A 16,240-nucleotide genomic window follows, 5' to 3' on the forward strand; every position below is an offset into this window, starting at 1 on the left:
GGAGTCAAACTGCTGCAGATCTATGCCTGTTTTTCGACTTTTATAATTTTGTGAGGCGAAGAACTTTCAAAATATTGCTTGGTGATAAAAATTTGTTCAAAATTCTGGCCAAATTCACTCAGAACGCCTTTAATTATTTCATTTCATTTTAAATTTATCAATTTCAATTTTTTTTTCCCCTGAAAAATTAATTAGAATTCAAATATACATATTGTATCTGTATGATGAATAATTATACAGAGTGAGAAAAAAGTAACGCAAAATGTTTATATCCGGCGTATTTAGTATTAGGTTAAAACAAACAGGTCAATTTTCACTTTGAATAATGCAACTTTTCATGTATGATTGAGGAATTTGTCATGTACCCTTAAGTATTTTCGAATAGCAACACTAAATTTTTATGTCGGAAATGGATAGACCTTTCAGTGCTGTTATCAAATTGCGTAATTCAAAATAGAAATAGACCTTTTCGTAATAGTAGATAGGTAGGGAAGATATTAATTTTATGCGTTACTTTTTACCGACTGTGTGTATTGAATGTTTATAAAATTGGAAAAAAATAAGCAGATAAGAAAACCATATCTGTGTGGGTAACCCTGTGTATTTCAATTTATCACAGATATGAAGATTTTCAACATCTTTTATTTACGACATTTTTCATAAATTCTGTATACACGGTGAAGCCATTTTAAGTTTTCATAATGAATCTGTGACACTACATATCTGTGGATCTATTGAAAAGAGTTGCATTCGGTTAAAGTACCCAATTCTTCGAATTTCTCAGATATTTTTCATTTTTAAACATCAAATTACTCGTAAACGGCGCATTAACGAGAAAATTTGAAGAATACTTTCATTTTACAAAACGAAATATTCATTAGATAGCGTCCAACTTACATAGTTCCAAGAGTTAGGTTCTTTGAATTTTTGGTATATTTATCTTACGTAATGATCATATTGAGAAAACTGGAAGATGTGGGTGAATCTTGTGTTCACCAAAAGATTCATCGAATAAATGAAAAACTATATTCCGAAATTCATTTCACTTGATAGCACCGTTTGTGAGATAGAACTAAAAAAGACGTTTTTTATGGTTTTTAGATAGCCTGTATCTTTTAATCCGGGCCAATACGGAAAAATGGTAAGGGAAAAAAGTGTGTCTTTTGACCTCAAGAATCTACTGTTAAAATATCTGTACGAGTCAAAGACTCACCCTGTATATTTAAAACATCTACCGTTCTCGTACATTTTCCTAGTCCTGCAAATAAAAAAAGAATGCGGGTCGTAGTTCATATTTCACTCTCAACACAGTGATGAATACTGGAAAATTCTATCTCAAAAGAATGCCTCCGTGTTCTGTTGATTATAAACCTTGGATGGAAACAAAGAGGCTACCTGATTAAAATCATGAAAAGGAGTGAGTGACATTATGAATAATCCTTCATTATAGTAGCCTGCATAGAGTAGAAACACATTATAATCTTACCTCGTCGGATTAGAAGGTTTTTCATTCGAAATACATATTCAAAATTAAAATTTTGTAGTCCATAATTGCGGGAGTACATAAACATAAATCCATTTGACATCACTGGCATCTTCACGCATCCTTGAATAATTAGCAATTCAAATAGAAAAATAAACTAATTATGAGGAATGTGTAATATCTTATGTTGAACAACATCCATGGAATTAATATGAATATGATACAAATTTTTTCCAAGTAATTCATGCATAAATTCTATCAGTAAAATAATTAGGAAGAATTCCATTGAAATCTGCAGTTGATGTCTTATATTTTCCCATCATTTTTCTCCTTATTACTTATAAGAAAAAACTTGAAATCAACCTCTGATATGAAATGTTTCTTTCTCAGAACATTGTATGAACAAATAATTGCAGTGCAGTAAAGAAAAATACGCGAAAACAAATGAGAATGCTGCAAAAACCTAAAAGGGTATCATTGAGAAATGTTTTCAGTTTTCATGTCTCAAAAAATTTGATCGAAATCGAATTATGTACCTACTTAGGGACTTTCACTTATGGTGATTTCAAATTGTACAAAGTTTTAACATAAATGAGGATTTGCAGGATTACACCCTGTAGAATGTTGCTTCTTGAGGAAGAATAATGTAAGCGATATGCTCCATCAATCTTCTCACTAGCTATTATCTTGGTATTGCACAAATAGCTATTAAATTACAACCGATGCATTACTAATATGATAGATCTGTTTACTATAAGGTTACTCTAAAAGATATCGATATCGGAGATGACTGAAATAATGAATCATAAACTGGGTGCATACTTTCATTGTTCCATTTATATACAAAGGAGCAGATTTATCGAATATTTCGCTATACATTATCGTAGAACACTCGACAATGGAATAATTTGTATTAACTTTATCACACTTCCTCTTCTGCGAGGTATCGAAAATAGATATGGATTTCGCCTTGGAAATCTACAAGAGATTTTTCCAATACACTGATTAGGTTTTGTTCAAAGAGTGATACCAACCTAGGATATTGATTATCGAAATTGCATTACAATTAATACGCGGTATAGTACCTACAGTGAACATCTGATGGATGGCAACAATTCTAAACCAGCCAAAGTCGATAAAATGGTGTAATATTGTTGCTTTCGATCGACAGAATTCATACAGATAAGTTCTACAATCATTTTAAGATTTCATCAGGGTTTATTACACTTCTACATCGTATTAGAGAAAGAATCAAGTCTGTCAAGTAAGATTCGAAAATTGTAAAGGATAAACCTTTGACTAAAATCAGACCTATTTTTCATTTCTAATTTTTCAATTAGAAATTTCTGCTTCATCTTCATGCTATGTTTTATGGTTTTCAGCAGCGATGTTTCAGTTTATACAAACTGGAACAAGTGAAAGATGAACATACGTACCAAATCCAGTGCAGCAAACGCTAATTTAGTTCTCTTGTTATTCTGGATTATACTCGTTAGTGTTGCTCGTTAATCCGTATACTTTTCCTCCACACATGGGGCACATACAATGCAAGTTTCATTATTCGCAGCGGAATGAAGGTTCAATCATTGATTACTTCCTATATCAGGCATTCATATTCGTCAAATTCTCCTAAAACTACCAACTACCAGAATGACATATTCACCTGCTATTGTTACCTCTAGCCTTCAAAGCAATACGATTTTGAATAAAAAGTGTGGGTCGATAGAAATGTCATTTTAGAAGGATTTCCAGCCAAATTTGCAGAAATGTTAGATGAAGTTTTCATCTGTTTATACTGTTTCATTGAAATTTTCAATGCGACAAAATAAATCGACCGTGAAATTATAAATGAGGAATGACAATTCGATTAAGGAAATAGCCAATGTACGTGGTCATAGCGTTGCTGAAAAATTCAAATAAGAAAACCTTTACCCTCCTCTCCTAGACCCATATCTGTCGTATCGTACTGGATGGGATTGTTCACATTCAAACCGCAGATTTTCCCGAAACCCCACATGTGAGAGGAAAGGTGGTTTCTCCCTTTTATTCCACCTTTAAAACGGGAGTTCCAGGCAAATTTAATCGAATACAGCTAGGGATCCTTCCGACGTTCGTGGGGCAATAAGAAAAGGGTAATCTCAAATGGATTTCTATAATTTACTACGGTCGAAACAGTTACGTAAAAAAGCTTCTATCCTGATGAGAATACGATTTTGAAAAATGCGCGTTGTTGGTTTTCCAATCTGATCCGGATGTTTTAGGACAGAGGAAAGGGAAATGCGAAACTTATTATACGTATCATTGGTCCTATGAAATAAAGAATCCTCCCTTTCTTATGATTTAAGAAATAATTGTTCGTAAAGCTGGTGGCTTTTTCTGGATTTTAATGTTCATTGTTGATAAGAGCTCAGAGTTCTTATTCGTTCTTACGCTAAACATTTCGAAAACCTCAATTACACCCAAAGTGTGTTAACCTTGATACATAAAAAAAGTAAAACTTATTATTATTTCAATTTATCTTCTTCATATATTTACTCATGGTCTATACTACGCTACTGCTAAGAAACCAGGCTTGACCTTGCCACCCAATACGTCATCACCCAATTCACTTTGAACTGAATTGCAGCTCCCTTTCTTTTACTTCTTGAGTGCATTTGGGCTTGAGCTTTGGGGTCCATTTGTAAATTTCATGATATTCAGTTCAAAATCCTTTTGTAGGGAGTAGCACAGAATAATTCAAAGCTAACTGCACTTTTACAATCATTTATGATTGTAGGGCCCTGAACTTTATAATAGTGCATGTTGATTGATAAATTTGATAAACGTTGTTATAATGCCATTTAAATGGTGATAGGGGCAGGTAAATTAAGCACGAGATATTAAACAAATAAACTTATTATTAGTTTTGTGTCCAAATACCCATTTAGTTCCCTATGATGATGATTCCTGGCTGATTTGGTTTCAATTTTTCTCAATTCATGAAGATTATACGACTATAACTTTGAGTAATTTATAATGATTCATAGAAAAATCATTCGTTAGATCCTCGATTTTATTGAATTGTGTTCAGAGTGGGCAAAATTCGTTGTCTACTGAGGGGATCTCGAAAACTATGAGAGCTAAAAGAAAACGGATGACACATTTGCGAGCTCTTTTTCAGAAACAATGAATGTTGAAAACCGTAGCCTCCTATGTTTCTTCGTTTCTGAGTTATCAGCAAAAAATGAGATTTGACGATTTCGAAAAGTTCTCATAACTTTTTTGTTTTTGAAGTTACAGATCTGAAACTTGAACCTTCTACAGGCAATTTTTTACGTAGAATCTACTGACGAGCTCAAAAAATTTTTTCATTTCGAATCATTAGGCGAATTTTCGTTTTTTTAAATGTAAACTTTCATGGAATTTGTTATTTTTGAATTGGAAAAAATATTTTGTCAGTAGATTCTACGAATAAAAGTACATAAGAAGGTTCAAGTTTTAGATCTGTAACTTCAAAGACAAAAAAGAGAATTTCAAAATCATCAAAATCATTTTTTGCTAATAACTCAAAAATGAAGAATCGTAGGAGGCTACGGTTTTCACCTATTTCCTCGTTCGAGCTCAGAAATATGTCATCCGATTTCTTCTACCCCTTATAGTTCGCGGGATCCCCTCAGTAGACAACGAATTTGGCCCACCCTGTACAGTCTATTTTTTCGCTGCTAGGTCATATTTTTTTTCTCATTTCTCAACATCAACATATCAATCTGAGAGTTCTAAACCGAATGAAGTGAATAAATAAATGGAGCAAATAATAAAGTGTACACTCAGGAAACTTTCAACCTCTACCAAGCCTTGAATAATTTAATGGACTCCGCTGGGTCTTATTTAACTTAAAATATTTCTGAAATCATCTACAAAGCTGAATTTCCAACATTTCCCCATCTAGATCAGGTATCGTATCGTTTGAGCACTTTTCTCCAACGTTATAATTCCGGATACGCCCTCCGCCCCTATACCTTTAAATTAAGTGGGAAAGTCTTCAGAATTCGCCGATATAAAATATGGGCGATCTCATATTCATCGCATTTCCCGGAGATAAACAGAAGAGCGGAAAGTAACTCGAGCCATTCTTCATACGGGAATAACTCCGCACTCGTAAACCCAAGTGAATGAATACATTCGTAAAGTGGCTTCATTTTCGCCCGAGCATTACCATGCATTTTCCTCGACTCTCGGAAAATGCCAGACCGAGCAAGTATCGGCACATCTCCAAGCTTGAATAACAGTATATTAAACGTGAATTTTTAATATCTGCTGAGTGGCGGGTCCTAAATTATTAATTTGTGCATACATAACTCATTCGGCTCATATAAACTTTTTGATACGGCTATTCCTCCAAATGCCCTTCATGTAATATGAACGCAGGGCTCCCTAGACAGCCATTTAGTTCATGACCTTCCGTGGATTCCGATGCAGGAGTAACAAATCAGGTTATTTCATATTTTATCCCGGTCCTGATAATTTCTGTGTTCAAACTAGAGTATAAATTGCATGATTTAACCACTACGCGTGTTTCGCTATCAGAAGAGCATCGTCAGGTGGGTTTAGGTGAACTCCTGATCCACCTGAATATGTGATATAGGAGCACTGCTAAAAAATAGTGTGGATAATTTGCGTACATGTAATAATATACAGGCTAAGTCTTTGAGTCATTCAAATATCTTAACAGTACATTCTTGAGGTCAAAAGAAGCACTTTTTTCCCTTACCATTTTTTTCGAATCGGTTCGGTTTGAAAAATACTTTCTGTTGAAGAACTATAAAAATAGTTATTTAATCAACTAGGTTATTAATGAAAGCGATTAATGTTCGAGATCATTAATCGCTCAATTAATAAACGAGTTGATTACAAGATTTTTTCGTCGACCACATTTGAATTGAATGTAAATTCTTGATTGCACAAATTTTCTATCGATACCTAGTCAAATTTGACACCCTATAAATTTTCTATGTTCATATCGGAATGTTGATATTTATGCGGCCGATCGAACAATTCGAGAAGTCCATAGAGGGCATATTCGAGTTGTGACATTTGAGTCATCACATTGATATCGTTCCCTATAATATCTGTTAAAGAATGTGTGGAGCTGGTGGAAGCTGGAGTTGTAGTACATAGATATATTGATTACTCTCTAACCATCATAATTTTTCTGCAACCTACACAATTCATCTCTTCTCAATTCACCCGCTATGTACTACGAAAATCAATGCGACATACAAATAATATAATTATTTGGGAAGCTGCTGAATACTTCTATGTTCGATTACCCGTGACAATAATGCATTAATAGGAAATCAACCAATAAAAGGGTTCATTAACAGATGATTTCGTGTACCTTAAAGATTGCTATTATTAAGAGGTCGGCGGAAAAAATATTTTCAGTCCTATAGTCCTATCTCACAAACGGTTTCATCGAATTAAATGAATTTCGGAATATAGTGAGATGAATTTTTTTCGAACACAAGATATCACCCACGTCTTCCAGTTTTCTCATAATGACCAAAACGTACTATAAAAATACCTGTAATTCAAAGAACCCAACTCTTGAAACTAAGCTGGACGCTGTCTGATATTTGAACGTTTTGCAAAATAAAAGTATTCTTCATATTATCTTGTAAAGGTTAATTTGATGTTCAAAAATAAAAAATATGAAATTCGAAAAATTACCGAATGCAACTTGTTTCAAAAGATCCACAGAAGTGTAGTGTCACAGATTTAGCTAGTTATTCTGTGAATTTTGTTTTTTCCAGTTGTGGCATAGCTCATTATGAAAACTTAAAAAGGCTATATCTTTTTATCAGGGCAGAATCATAAAAAAATGGTATAGGAACACAGTGTTTCTTTTGACCTCAAGTATCTACTCTTGAAATATTTGTACGAGTCAAAGACTCTACCTGTATAAAGGGAAATAAAAAAAGACCTTGGAAAGGAAGGGTAACATGGAACCAAACTTTTTTTTTTCAGTATTTGTCTAAAATATTTCAACAGCTCTTTTTTTACTGGCTGTCACTCGCTCTGGCGTGTCAAAGGAGAATATCCGTATTAACCGATCTTGTGCGACGGTTGTAGCTCTTGCTCTTCGTTTAACCAACGACTAATTGTTCAAGTTGAAAGGCTTTTGGAAGCATAGGTACGTATACAAATGTTAAGCCAGTCCATTCCAGCGCAAACTAGGGTGCGCTCTTTAATTGGTATTTACTTCATCTTCTTGACTTCCGCATTCATGAAGATTTCCACGAAACCCAGGCCAAACATCAGTTCATCAAGTATCCCGAAACGGAAATTACCGTGCATCAAACGTGAATCCCGTCAAATTGCAAATCCCAAAGTCTCAACCAGGAGGTATCTCTCCCTATTCTGTGTTCTGTGTATGTTTAAGATACTGTGTGAAACGTTTCCGCTCGACGTTTGATGTTTCTAAAGGAGCAGTCCCTATGCAGCCATTTCGTTTATGACCTTTTATGAATTACGATCCGGCAGTTTTTGATCCGGGTAGGTAATTCGGATTATTTCGCTCCGGGTCCGGATCCTGTTCTAGCAGTCGAATAAACCGATGTGTGAATCCTTTCCAGTTGCCCGGATCCTTTCGGGGATCAAAGTGAAAGGAAATCCCGTTAATTTCGCACAATTCAACGCATTCGGGTCTGAACGAAATTAAAACCGCTGTGTATTTCGCTACCGGGGCAGAAACTACCCCTATTTTATTTCGATTCCGACGTACGGATTCAAAGGGCTGAATGGGACGTACAGAGCACGGTTGGAGACGCCTGGATCCGGGAAGTTTTTGAGGGGTCGTTGGAAAACGAGGTTTTGTCACGCTCAGACAATTCTGCCAGTTCCGCGAGTTGGAGTTTTATTGGGATTATGAACTCATTAGGATGATGCATATCTTCGTGTTGAGCAGTCTGCATGTTTTCCTATTCTCCCAAACGACCTAAACTATCTAGTCATTCTAGTCGAAATTCGTATCAAGATACTCCTAGAAACTAACCAAGGTAGATATTTGATTAAATTACTTATAATTCAGTAAAATAGATGGCACATTTTCGAGGTCTTTATCAGAGAAACAAAGAATGGTGAAAAATGTAGCCTCCTGAGATGCTTCGTTTTTGAGTTATCAGGAAAATTGAGATTTTCACTATTTCGAAAAGTTTTCATAACTTTTTCGTCTTCAAAGTTACAGATCTGAAACTTCTACAGGCGTTTTTTTACGTAGAATCCACTTGACAATTATGAGGCAAAGTTTTTTTCTTTCAAATGTGAATTGTTATTGAATATGACATATCTGAATTGAATAAAAATCGCAGATTTCAAAAAGATACATATTTCTACTGTTTCTTTTGAACGTCCCTGATAAGTATGAATTATTGAGTTAATTGATTCTATACTCACCTTTATATGTATAATATCAAACGGTTTAAAAACAATAAACCAGAAAATATATTACATGCAATTCCAATTAAACCGACAATTCTTCCTAATGTGATTCAGAATCATATAAATGCCCTAGACGAAAAAAGTCGGCCTATAATTATACCTCAAGGTTAGAAAATTATTTTTAGAGTGCCAACATTCGCTTTAAAAGTATGCCTGAAGATGCAACAATGAAAACATCATGATCTGTGCAGTTGGACATACTCGGTATAAGGTATAAGAAAAAGATGTCACTATTATTGCCAACAAGGTAATCAACTTAATGATTTCAAACGCATGTACCTGATTGATTATTTTTTGCATAGATAGGTACTTTTTTTAGTTTCCTCGAATCAAAACTCATTTTTCTCATTATTTAGTAACTTTATCCATTTCAAGAAATGTCTCATTTCGATACCAACGGACAGGAAAAGATTTAGGACCCAAGTGAAAAAAAAATTAGTTCAAAATCTCACCAATGAAATTCGTCTTTATTATTCACAACTTTTTCACAGTGGTCATCACAATCTTCTCCTTGTTCTAACAATCGTCTTGAAAATGGGTTGAAATAGGGTAACAATAATAGGACTTTGTCAACATAAGCACTCTCAATAAATTGTCCCAATTTTCTACATTGTTTTCACCCCAAATTGCACGATACAAAAAATTTTCGAATAACCTGATGCAGATTCGACATAACAAGGTTTCCTCCTGAAACTGAAAGTACTGTAACAAAAGGTGGTATCAGATGGGTTGTTATGCTTCATTTTACTCGCTTGAAAAGTTGCTTGAATATAATCCATGTTTTATCCCCTGCACTATAGGTTTATGAATGGCACTTCCCAAATGAGAAGTACCATGGCCTCATCCTTATCAATGTGGAAAATCATTGTGTGAAATTTCAAGGTGACATTAAGGATCATAAATTCGAATTCAATTTCATTGAATTTCAAGCACGGGATTGTGGAAGGTGGCATATGGCTGGACATTGAATGGTTCAGTACCAAGTTCATCGAATTAGATGCATCAGGTCACTTTTGAGAGAATCATAATTGTTGTATCGTGCAATTTAGGGTGAAGAAAAATGTAGAAAATCGAGGCAGTTTCTCGAAGGTGCTCATGTTAGTTATGTTGAAAAAGTGCTATGATGTTTCCCCATTTCATCCCATTTTTACGAAGATTGTTGGAATGTTCGAAAAAGAAGATTATGATGCCCATCGTGAAAAACTTCGTGAATAATTGAGACGAATTTTATTGGTGAGATTTTGAAGTATTATTCTATTTCTTACACTTGTGTCCTAAGTCTATTCTGTCAGTTGGTTAATAAATGAGCCATTTCATAAAATCGTGCAAGTTACTAAAAAATAATGAGAACAATTCGGCAATCCTAAGTTTCCATTTTCATTACCACGTAAATATCGAACGAGCCAATATCCTAAAAGAAACCACATGGTCGAATCAGGAGATAAGTTTTTTTCCACTACTTTCCCAGGAAACCACCTTTCGTTTATTAAACATATATAAGTCAACTTATTCCGACGTATAAATACGGTTTCATTAGACCAAAATAAGAAGGACAAATGTCCGCGTGGTAGACGTATAAAATCAATCCTGGATATACGTCTCCTATTCGTATTTTATATACGTCTGATACTCGTATTTCATATACGTCTTTTAGACTACTTAAGTAATTCAGAAATTACGTCGAAAACCAGTCGTCTATAGACGTTCACAACTCATATATTATAGACTATATTTCAACGACTTCAATGTACCAAAAATAGACGTTTAATAATCGTATTTTGTACTACAATTAAGTATCAGTAATAGACGTCTCTGAACAACGTTAGACCTACTGTTCATGTATACGATATCCGACGATACGATGATCCGAAATTGCATTAATATGTGTTGATCGATGATTTCGAATATAATAAATTAAAAGAACAATAAATGCACTTTCGGATCATCGTTCATACTGTCGAATATCGTATGAATGAACATTAGGCTTATTTGTTGTTAGATATTACTGTTCTGAATATAGTCAATCTTCAACATTTAGTTTAACAATCTTACCCTCTTCCATACTTATCCTTTTCATAGTTTCGAATAAGACATAACGTAGTGTCAATCGGATTTTAGGAAAACTAAATTTTAAACTAAGTCTCAAACCAATTTATTCAGAAAATAATAAAATAGTAGTTTTCAAAATTCAGGTATATACATTGAGCACACCTCTTTAAATAAACATAATGGTCTATTCCTATATTTTCAGATTGCTTCAATCAGATGTACCCACATCAGCACTACGGCCTCTGTAAAATGTTATTTCAGTTAGTTTAAGGAGAAAAAAACATGTCGAACAAAACATACCAAATATCTTTTTCATCATATTAGTAGACTTGAAAGTGGAGAGCTTTCTTCAAAATCGGTTATGTCATTTTGTTTTTTAGCAGATGTTTAAACATGTCCATCACTATGTTGAATCAGAATCCATTTCAATCACTCATGACAAAGTACAATTAATTTCCTCCAGACAAAACAAACACAGTAAACACACACAGCTCACGAAACTATTTCAAGATGGACGACAAGGAGAACGAACTACGAACAGCGCATGCCGCATAGCATAGCATAGAAACACGGCCGTGACTGCCACATGCGTGTATTGTAACGATAACTAATTGCCTATTGGCCGTTCGGGCCTGCGTAGATACTCAATCCTCTGCCTACGTAAACATAGCACCAATGTTGCCAGGCTATTTAAAATGTAGTAGATCTTGAACATTCTCATAAATTTTCTAGGCTTGTTTGTAGACTACAATTATATCAAGTGAATAGTAATTGAAGAGGGCTCATTCAGTTTTCCAGATCACAAGTATAGACAGCAGTATCTTTGATGTTTGAAGCAATCAGTGTATGGACAGGACATTATATCATTTCATGTGACAACGCTGTGAATTGTCGAATTGGGGGACTTTTAATCAAAGATATTATATGTGTAATATCTTTGCTTTTAATTGGTTGACGACCATCAATCCGAATGAATTAAACTCCATTTGGAGAGGAAACTAGAAAAATATGCAAATACATATGCATTTTTTTTGTTCAATGTAAATTTTTTTTTTCATTTATTGCACCTATGGTTGTACCCTCTATTAAAGAATATCTAGTATAAATGTTATACATATAAATTATTCCTGCCACGGCTTAACCATTTATATACAGCTATCATTTAAATGGTGATTTTTATGGAAAAAGATTAAGTTCGATGTGAGCTGAATAATTAGCTACCTGGTGAAATCAGTTCAAACAATTAAAGCACTTATATAAGCTGAATCGCTTCTTCAACTTCAAAAAACTTGAATGTTTGGAACTATATGTACTAGGTGTATAAAACTCAGAAACATCGATATGACAATAATGAATAAAGGACCAGTATTTTTGTTTCTTCCTGATAACTGGAAGTAATGTAGTAGGTATCTACATATGGCTTATAATAATAGTCATATTTGAAACCTTTCATATATTTGTCCAGTGTAGACCTCAATGATGAGTGTTAAAAAAATTCGCTAAGAGACAGATTGAAAGCATACCATATATCCGTTTAATATACCTAAGTACATGGAGTAGGAAGGAAGGTTGAAATATGTACGACTTATAGTCGTATAATTTGTGGAACTTTATAGACCTAGTTTATAAATTATGAAGAATTATTAAAGCTGGGAAATAAGCGATATATTGTAGGATGCATATTGTTCCAATCGTAAAAACACAACTGGGAGACAAAATAGATCTCATTATGTATATATGACTTGCACTTATAGACATTTCAAAAACCTATCACATATTCGTTTAATATAGGTGTAGGAATAAGTACGTCGAAAAGTACAATATATTCGACGTATAATTCGGAGATCTTGTAGACTTCGTTAATAACTGATGAATATGACGCAGAGTTTGAAATAATTGAAGTATATAAACAAAAAATAATCTTCAGTTCTTGAAAAAACTATTGATAAGCAAAAAACATATAGTGTGGTATATATAGGTAACGCTAAAAGACGTTTTATAAACCTACTACAGAAAAATGGTATAATATAGACGTAAAATACTTGTACTGTGATAGACCAAAACGAAAAATATACCATCAGGATGAATATTAGACGTATACTAAACCAAGGTGTGTTTCCTGGGTTGCGATAATTCAGCTAACAAACGGTCTAGGGTATTATTAGGATCTATCTCAGTAATCATTTTCAATTTTTCTTTTAACTTTGTCATTTTGAAAGTTTTGTATAAGAGGTTTTTGGTGAAACGCTCCATTTTGACCAGTCCTACCTTCTGTTGAAAAACAAGCCTCACCTTCAAATACACCCTGTATTATCGAATTGGTCAATATGAGGGGATATGGATGGGAACGGAATGGCTATTTTCGTGATGTGTAGGTAGAACATGTTCTCAGGCGGAGCTGCATCGATTTCATAAAAAAAATACCGGCGGGCGGGATAATTCGATGGGCTTAAGAGGCTTAAGAAATGATAAATGAGTATCGGAATCCTTCGGAAGTGTTGTCCGCACGTTAATGGTTGTGTAATTGGGTCAGCGACCGTAGGTACATATGCAGGCGGCATGGTATTCGTCACGTTCACATATCAGACAAATGTGTTGTTTAACCAATCGATATCGCGACCATATCGACCTTCTGTTGCTTTTTCATCCGGGGACAATTAATATTTACCCGGAGGAAAATATGCCAGGCGAGGACACGACCGACGTGCCAGACGGTGAGATCGATTTTCCGATGGGAATATTTGATGAGGCATCCGATATAGTCAGTCAAGAACTGGAAGGGTTAGCTTCTACCTGACCCCTTAGTTCATCCCGTTATCGACATTTAAGGTGTTTGGGACACTGTTTTTTAAGGTGTTCATCTTTTTTGTCCTGTTTTCCGAAGGAGCCGGTTTTTCTTCTTCAAAATTATCTTGTTTCCTAGCCCTCCAAATACAGTGGGGAGAGATAGATCCACAGGGTGATTCACGAAGACCGTTGGTTAGAATATATCAAAGAATAGTCGAGATATACATTTGCAATTTTGTGTTTGAGCTTTGTTGGGAGAGATGAATTCTTCGGTTTCACCGGAAATGATACCAACTTTCGTTTTTTTAACGTAACACTCAGTTTTTTTATCCATAATCCGATTACTCATTGAATTCTACATTGCTTTAGTGTGTCGTTTGCATATTTTCCTCGGAAAATTTGTTTGAAATCTCAAAATTTCCAATTTTCTAGATTTCATTAGTAGATAGTATCAATGAATTGGAAAAAGATATGAAGGTGAATCCCCCAGTTTAGCTTCAGCCACCTGATAATGCTCTTGTGACAGCGAAACTTGTTGAGTGGTTAGATAGCTCATCCTAGTTAAAATTATACTATTTAGTTACTTCTTCAAATTGAAGAAGATACATAATTTCTAAGCGAAGTTTTAAAACATCGATTTATCGATACATTATAATAGATTCGTTTTCCAAGCCTTCCTTTTCAATATGTGTATGACATTCCTTGTCCAATAGGCTTCATACTAGAATAACATTCAAGGGAATGAAAATGCCATAACTTTGATGGTTTCTATATTCGAATAAACAGGGTGAGGCTTTTTTTTAACAGAAGGTAGAACTGGTCAAAATGAAGCGTTTTACCAAAAATCACCTAACCAAAACTTTCAAAGTTGAAAGTTGAAAAAAAATTTTAAAATGATTACTGAAATAGATCCTGATACTACCGTAGACCGTTTGTTAGCTGAATTATCGCAAAGTAGTGGAAAAAACGTATCTCCTGATTCGACCATGTGGTTTCGTTTAGGATATTGGCTTGTTCGATATTTACGTGGTAATGAAATAGAAACTTAGGATTGCCGAATTATCGTCATTATTTTTTAGTAACTCACACGATTTTATGAAACGACTCATTTCGATACCAACTGACAGAAGAAACTCAGTACACAAGTGTAAAAACTAGAATATGTACTTCAAAATCTCACCACTAAAATTCATCTAAATTATTCACGAATTTTTTCAAAATGGGCATCATAATCTTCTTGTTCGAACATTTCAACAATCTTCGTAAAAATTGGGATGAAATGGGGAAACATCATAGCCCTTTTTTTAATATAACTAACATGAGCACTTTCAAGAAACTGCCTCTATTTTCTACATTTTTTTCACCCTAAATTGCACGATACAGCAATTATGATTATCTCAAAAGTCACCTGATGCATCTAATCCGATGAACTTGGTACTGAACCATTCATTGACCAATCATATGTTTATGTTTTGTTTCGTTTTTGCGGTGCCGGATGAAATCTGCGATTTTTATCCAATTCCGAGATGTCAAATTCAATAAAAATTCAAATTTAAAAGAACAAAACTTTGGCTCATAATTGCACAGTGGATTCTACGTGAAAAAAAACGACTGTAGAGTCACCTTCCACAGTCCGGTACTTGAAATTCAATGAAATTTTGTCGAACTTCTAGGGGTTGTATCTCGGTCATCTTGGATAGAAATATATATTGCCTATATAAAACAATAGACAATTTTTGGTTGAACGACTTATTTTGATGAGTTCTACCTTCTGCCAAAAAAAGCCTGTAGAATATAGATGAATAAAGAATAATATACTGAAACCTAGTCGATATTCAAATAAAGAAACCATCAATTATGACATTTTTATTCCCTTGAATGTTCTGATATAAAGCGTATTGGACAAGGAATTCCATACACAGATACATTACAAGCTGAAAACTCAACAATATACTGGTACTCCGCGCAGTTTGAGGAACAAATAGGGCCAACTATTGCTTATTTGTGCAGGATCAATGTTGAACTTCATCATCCACCTTCAATAAACGCCATAGTTCGACCGATAAAAAATAAGCTTATTTCCATACGTAAGATAGCGCAAATACGATAACGATATTGATTCAGTTTCCATAAACAGGCAGAGTTCGAGGGGCTATTGACATTTTCACAACGACAAATAATTTCATCAGAGCTAAATCGAGAGCAGTAAATATTCGACTGCGTTGCCCCAATCAAAAGGACATCACTAACATTTTATCCGAGGGAATATTTAGTTTTCAGTTTGAACCTGCTGAATGCGTCGAATATTTTGTCGGAGGATTGTTACATTACGGGATTATTGTTGAAATAAAGCCGCTGGCTGGAAGAGATAATCCTCTCTCTCTCGCTGCGTAAAACAGGACTGATATGTGCCGACAAAACGGATTTAATGCTGGCCCTCTA

General features: G+C 34.4%; 1 protein-coding gene and 1 long non-coding RNA gene across 2 annotated transcripts in view; one reads left to right on the forward strand and one right to left on the reverse strand.

Moving 5' to 3' along the window:
- LOC123306685 (E3 ubiquitin-protein ligase MYLIP) overlaps positions 1 to 16,240 on the forward strand; it is a 158,330-nt gene that overhangs the window by 125,316 nt on the left and 16,774 nt on the right. The window lies entirely within an intron of this gene.
- Positions 11,212 to 11,687, reverse strand: LOC123306686. Its single transcript, XR_006536944.1, has 2 exons — positions 11,312 to 11,687; positions 11,212 to 11,253 (listed from the first exon to the last, which is right to left on the reverse strand). It is a non-coding gene; the product is annotated as an uncharacterized LOC123306686 (long non-coding RNA).

Source organism: Coccinella septempunctata, chromosome 2 (assembly GCF_907165205.1).
Source record: "Coccinella septempunctata chromosome 2, icCocSept1.1, whole genome shotgun sequence".
Classification (NCBI taxonomy): Eukaryota; Metazoa; Arthropoda; class Insecta; order Coleoptera; family Coccinellidae; genus Coccinella; species Coccinella septempunctata.